Source organism: Sinocyclocheilus grahami, unplaced genomic scaffold (genome assembly GCF_001515645.1).
Source record: "Sinocyclocheilus grahami isolate Dianchi unplaced genomic scaffold, SAMN03320097.WGS_v1.1 scaffold1784.1, whole genome shotgun sequence".
In the NCBI taxonomy this organism is placed as follows: domain Eukaryota; kingdom Metazoa; phylum Chordata; class Actinopteri; order Cypriniformes; family Cyprinidae; genus Sinocyclocheilus; species Sinocyclocheilus grahami.
Window position 1 is genome coordinate 66,184 of NW_015506963.1, and position 7,077 is coordinate 73,260.

Sequence of the window (7,077 nt, forward strand, 5' to 3'; positions counted from 1 at the left end):
ATACCTGTTTGCTTGAAAAGTTCACATACCATCCATTTTAAGTCACTGAAACTTCAGCAATTGTAAGTCGCTTTGGATAAAAGCGTTTGCAAAATGAATAAATAATGTAAATGTAAACTACAATCTACCTACTGCTGCCGCAACTAAATGCATAATTTGATTTGCTATGCATGCTGCTATTAATAATTCGCTAATAATGCAATCTGAAATTCTATGGATACTGCTGCTACACTTCGTCAAAGTACTAGAATTGCTGTAGCTCATCCATGCATTATCGCTGAAATTTCATGCAACTAAAGTACTTTCTGCTGCCCACACTGAAATTTCATGCAAGTTGCAACCAGATACTTCTTGCTGTCGCTGCTATAAACAACTAATAATTTGACTGATTTGCTATTCATACTGCAATTAACAATTCGCTAATAATGTGATCTGAATTCTATGATACTGCTGCTACACTCCATGAAAGTACTATAATTGCTGTAAGCCCAACTGAATACACAAATAGTAAATTCCAGTTTAAGAGTGTCCTAATATTAGCTATATTGTACATGGACTACTGATTGGAAATGATTTATTATTAGTAGTATCCTTATATTTTAGATGAATTCATGATTAATTATCTTTAACCTGCAAACCAACCCCACTAGTGATGTGCATCTGAAGCGATCCGTTCGTGGTTAATGTAGAAATGAATGCCCGCAGAAGATATTAAAAGCATTGGAGATTTTCGGGTAAATAAGGTAATCCCCAATTCACTTTACTGTTCTAAAATCCGCGACGCTTGACGTTGTATTCTCACATACATGAACTGCTTGCTTCTAATGCCACTGCTGTTATATGAACAATAATTACTCCTCACGCGAATAACCTGCACGTAGTTTTACAATTGTATGTTTTCAAGTTTAAAAATGTACATCTGACAGGCTTGTGTGTTAAACACTGTTTGTGACTCACAAACTTTGGCTGGAGGCATCGGCTGCATTCATGCAAAGATAGGTCATGTCCTATTGGAGAGAGCAAAAACAAATAGATATTTGAAAATACACATTCATGATACATAAGATGTGTCATACAATCAAGACCGGCCTGTGGTAAAGGCAACATGGGCATTTGTCTAGGCCAGGGGTTTTCAAAACTCTCCTGGAGACCCCCCCAACTTTGAACATTGTCTTTCTCATGTAAATAAACCTGATTCAACTCATTCGCTTATTAGTAAAGACTGCAAGACTTGAACTGGGAGCATCCAATAAGGGAAACATACAAATTGTGCCATGCTGGGGGGCCTCCAGGACAGGTTTGAAACCCCCTGCCCTAGGCAAAATGATAGGGTGCACCGCACGATCAGATTTTTATTTTTAATCTATTGTGCCACTTACCTCCTTCATTACTGACAATGCTTAGGATCACAGTGCTTTTGTTATACTGTTCACAGTGCCAGGAATAAATTATTGCGTACCAGCTCATAAACTGTCGGTATACTGTTGTGTTGCAGCTTGAGAGAGAACTGCAGATTTAGGCTATCTGAAAGCTGAAAAATGCTGCCTTAGCAGAGAGCATTGAGATAGAAAGGAAACAGGGCATGTCTGAATTCTATGATTGTGTCATTTTTTAAGGCAGTATGAATGTATCCTTTGCTGCCTATGCTATTCCACTATCCCATGCATTAAATTTCATGACAAGTGAACTAAAAAAAAATAAAATAATGTATAAAAGGTGTGCGGTTAGTGGTCAATTTTTGTGTAAATGTAAATTTTTGACCAATTTTTCTTTTCTGGCAAGAAATAAGTACTGTAGAGCATTAGACCATTGCGTTGCTTCAGAAGCCTGTCCAAAATAAGTTTCATGAGGTACCTGCATGCGCAAACACTGCCTGCAGAGTCACTGCTTGATAGGGCAGAGGCAACAAGTCAGCTGCCTAAAGGCCCCAATATACTTAAAGCAAAGTTGAGGAACTAAATGGTGTGACAATTTCAAACAAAATCAGGCCAAAACAACAAAGTTAATTTGGAGTTTGCTTCAGGAGTTCGGATCAGCTTGTCAAAATGAACTTCGTAACAGGTACAGCGGGTATTGAAAATAATTACCCCCCTTTAAAATACTCACATGTTGTTGCTTTGCAACCTGAAATGAAGACAGACACAGTTTTTGTTTTATCCATCTGTATTTACTCAGTGGAACTTATAGCATCCAAGTGAAAGATATAACATCAACATGTCATAAAAAAACAGAATCACTGAGTTGGAAAAAGGATCCCCCCCCCCCCCCCTTAAAATGACTTGTGAACTCAATCAGTTGTAGCTAATCAACTTCTCAATGGCACGCAAAACCATTTGCCTTTCAACTGTGATCAGCTGTGGTCATTTTGATTAGCTCAGCATGAAAAGAGCTTTCCTGGAGCATTTTAGTCCTCCGTAGTGAAACTGAAGCAAACAATCAACTATGGGTAGCAAGCAGGGATGTGCACAGACATTTTGAGGGGCAGGGGCTCAAGCGGAAAAAAGCGACGACGATCATCGTGTCAGGACCGCTTCCCACATATCGACGAGGACACGAAAGGTTCAGTAGACTTTTTGCTTTAAACGAATGGTTATTGTCATGGTGTAAAGAACAGAAACGGCTGTTTGTTAATAATTGGAATCTTTTCTAGGAGCGTCTTAGGCTTTTTCGCGCTGATGGCCTGCACCCCAGCAGAGTTGGAGAAGAACTCATGTCGGACAACATCTCCAGGACACTACGCACCATATGACTAGTAAGTAAAATCTCAAATATGTGATTGATGACTTTTGTTCTACCCGCTTAAATGATAGAGTACTTGCGCTGTACAGTCTATAAAGACTGTGTCTGTTCCCCGTATAAGGAGGTCAAAATATAAATTTAATGCAGGATCTAGAAAAAATCTGATCGTGATTAAACCAGAAAAATTTAAAATAAATGAACAAAAACAATTTTTAAAGTTTGGGCTCCTAAACATTAGATCACTCTCACCCAAAGCAGTTATTGTAAATGAAATGATCACAGATAATAGTTTTGATGTACTCTGCTTGACTGAAACCTGGCTAAAACCAAATGATTATATTGGTCTAAATGAGTCTACTCCACCAAGCTACTGTTATAAGCATGAGCCCCGTCAGACTGGTCGTGGCGGCGGTGTTGCAACAATATATAGTGATATTCTCACTGTTACTCCGAAGACAGAATACAGGTTTAGCTCATTCAAAATACTTCTGCTTAATGTTACACTGTCAGATATGCAAAAGAAATCTATCGTATCTCTTGCTCTGGCTACTGTGTATAGACCACCAGGGCCGTATACAGATTTCCTCTCAGACCTATTGGTTACTATTGATAAAGTGCAAATTGTCCGAGATTTCACGTTGATAATACAAATGATGCATTAGGACTTGCATTTACTGACCTAATAAACTCTTTTGGAGTCAAGCAAAACGTCACTGGCCCACTCATCGTTTTAATCATATGCTAGATTTAATTATATCGCATGGAATTGATCTTACTGATATAGATATCGTACCTTGGAAGTTTTTAGAATTGCGTGGAAAAACAGTATGTCCAGCTATAGACAGGCTCTAAAAGCTGCCAGGGCCGAGCATATCCACAAACTCATAGAAAATAACCAAAACAATCCAAGGTTTTTATTTAGCACAATGACTAGATTAACAAATAACCAGACGCCACCCGATCTAAATATTCCCTCACAGTTTAATAGTAATGACTTTATGAATTTCTTCACTGATAAAATAGATGACATCAGAAATGCAATAACAAATGTAGATTCTACAGCATATAATAATTCAGCTTCATTCATTGCACCAAAAGATAAACTGCAGTGCTTTACAACTATTGGACAGGAAGAGCTAAATAAACTTATCACTGCATCTAAACCAACAACATGCCTGTTAGATCCTGTACCCACTAAATTACTAAAAGAGTTGTTACCTGTAGCAGAAAAAACGCTTCTCAATATTATTTTGTCGTTGTCTTTAGGTCACGTCCCAAAACCATTCAAGCTGGCGGTTTTGTAAAATTTTTAAAATTACAAGTGACTTGCTTGCGTCAGACCAAGGCTGTATCTCATTGCTAGTTTTACTTGATCTTAGTGCTGCGTTCGACACTATAGATCATGACATACTCATAAATTGATTACAAAACTATACAGGTATTCAAGGGCAGGCTTTAAGATGATTTAGATCCTACCTGTCCGATCACTACCATTTTGTTCATTTAAATGGGGAGTCATCTCAATTATCTGTCACGGTTCATGGGTCCGTACGGTCCTTTTGCGTGTCTTGTCATGTGTGTGGGTGTGCTTCGCTCATTAGCAGTGGCAGCTGGCGCTCTCCCTGAGCACGCCAGCTGCAACTCATCAGTGCTGCCTTTATAAGGACGCTATGTTCAATGTGTGTTTGTCGGTTCGTTATTCATATCCTGTTCTCTTGTCAGTCTTCATGTTTTCTAGTCACACCTAGACCGGTCTGGAGATTCGTCAGCTCTCACCTTTGGTGTGTTCGTGGGGAACGGAGATAGCAGCTCGGAGGTGCCCTGATCTCATCCAAGATTCCGGGGAATTCTTTCCGTCTCTGTCTTTTGTGGGCTCTAATAAACCTCATTACACTTGCACTTGGATCCTGAGTTTCATTCCCTGTGACAGAACGAACCAACCACGGAATGGATCCAGCGAGTGCGGGAGAACTCTGAGACTTTTTATCTAATAGTAACATCCGCATGGAACGTCAAGAGAACCAGATGGTGGCTACAGGACGGGCCATTCAGACTCTAATCAAGCAAGTTTCAGAACTTACCACCCAGTTCCAGCATCTGAGGGCAGAGACTGGTGCGGACCAACAACCCACCGTTCCCGATCCACCTGTTCCACCATTTCCGGTCACGCACACCCACGAGCCTCGTCTACCCTCTCCAGCCTGTTATTCTGGGGAACCCCAGTTATGTCGTTAATTTCTGGCCAAATGTTCACTATACATTTCCCTTCAACCATCATTTCCTACTGAGGAGGCGAATGTGGCGTTTGTCATCACGTTGCTCTCGGGACGGGCCGCCAGCTGGGGAACCACTGTATGGGAAAAGAAACTTCCTTGTTGTGATTCTTTTCAGGCATTTTCTGAGGAACTACGGAAGGTGTTTGACCACGCCGCTTCTGGCAGAGAGGCAGCACGGCTTCTCGCAGAGTTGCATCAGCGGGAGAGTACGGTAACAGACTATTCTATTGAATTTCGTACTTTGGCTGCAGAATGTGGGTGGAATTCCGAGGCACAGTGGGACATGTTTTTGTATGGGCTTTCGGACCCTGTCAAGGATGAATTATATTCGTCGGAATTACCTGCCGGCCTGGATGAACTTATAGCTCTGGCCATTCGGGTGGACACCAGACAACGGAGGCGGGGCCAACAGGGTCTTCGAGAACGGCCACTCCACTCTCAGAGCCCCTTGCCATTTTTCACTGATCAGACGGTGTTTTCCCTTCCAGAGCCTGAGCCCTTGCAGATGGAAAGGTCTCATCTGTCCTTGCAGGAGAAGCAGAGACGTAGGACAAATGGGCTATGTTTGTACTGTGGTACTGCCAGCCACATCGCAATGCGGTGTCCAGTAAAAGCCAGCACCTGTCAATAGGTAAGAGGTTACTGACGGGTGGGATTACTACTAATAAACCCTCTTTTTCGGTCACTCATCTTCCGGCCAAGCTTGTAGTACAGTCACGAAATCATGATTGTGAGGCTTTAGTGGATTCGAGAGCGGAGGGGAATATTTTAGACACTGGTCTCGCGCGGACTCTACGGATACCATGGTGGAGCTTTCACAGCCCATCTCTGTGGTTGCGCTTAACGGCCAGTCCTTACCCTCCGTCACTCACACCACTACCCTGTTAAGACTCATCTTCTCTGGTCAACATTCTGAGGACATCACTTTTCTACTCACCAACACTCCTTCGGGTCCTCTGGTTTTGGGGCATCCTTGGTTGGTGCTCCATAAGCCCCATATTAATTGGGGAGGCAATGCTGTCATGGGTTGGAGCGAATCTTGTCATGTTTCCTGTCTCTTGTTCTGTGTTTCAGGAGGATCACTCGGACCTGTCTAACGTGCTTTGGGAGCGGAGGGGAATTTTTTAGACACATGGTGGAGCTTTCACAGCCCATCTCTGTGGTTGCGCTTAACGGCCAGTCCTTACCCTCCTTCACTCACACCACTACCCCGTTAAGACTCATCGTCTCTGGTCAACATTCTGAGGACATCACTTTTCTACTCACCAACACTCCTTCGGGTCCTCTGGTTTTGGGGCATCCTTGGTTGGTGCTCCATAAGCCCCATATTAATTGGGGAGGCAATGCTGTCATGGGTTGGAGCGAATCTTGTCATGTTTCCTGTCTCTTGTTCTGTGTTTCAGGAGGATCACTCGGACCTGTCTAACGTGCCCCATGAGTACCTTGACCTGAAGGGAGTGTTCAGTAAGTCTCGGGCTGCTCTTTTTTGTGAAAAAGGACAGCTGTCTTCATCCCTGTATTGACTATCGGGGCTTGAATGACATCACGGTGAAGAATACTTATCCTTTGCCGTTGATGTCGTTGGCTTTCGAGCGTCTGCAAGGGGCGTAATTTCACAAAATTAGATCTCCGCAACGCTTATCATTTGGTTCGCATGAGAGAGGGATGAATGGAAAACCGCTTTTAATACCCCCAGGGGGCACTTTGAATATCTTGTTCTTCCCTTTGGCCTTCCAACGCTCCAGCGGTTTTCCAAGCACTCGTTAATGATGTGCTGAGAGATATGGTAGATCAGTTCATTTATGGTTACCTGGATGACATACTGATATTTTCTCGTTCTCTCCAGGAACATGTTCAGCACGTCAGACGAGTGCTTCAGAGGCTGTTAGAGAATGGGCTTTTTATTTAGGTGGAGAAATGCGTTTTTCATGCACAGTCCGTTCCTTTTTTGGCATACATCATCTCGGCCGAGGGGGTGCGCATGGATTCCGAGAAAGTTCAGGCTGTGGTGAATTGGCCAACCCCAGATTCCCGCAAGGCCCTGCAGAGGGTTCTGGGCTTT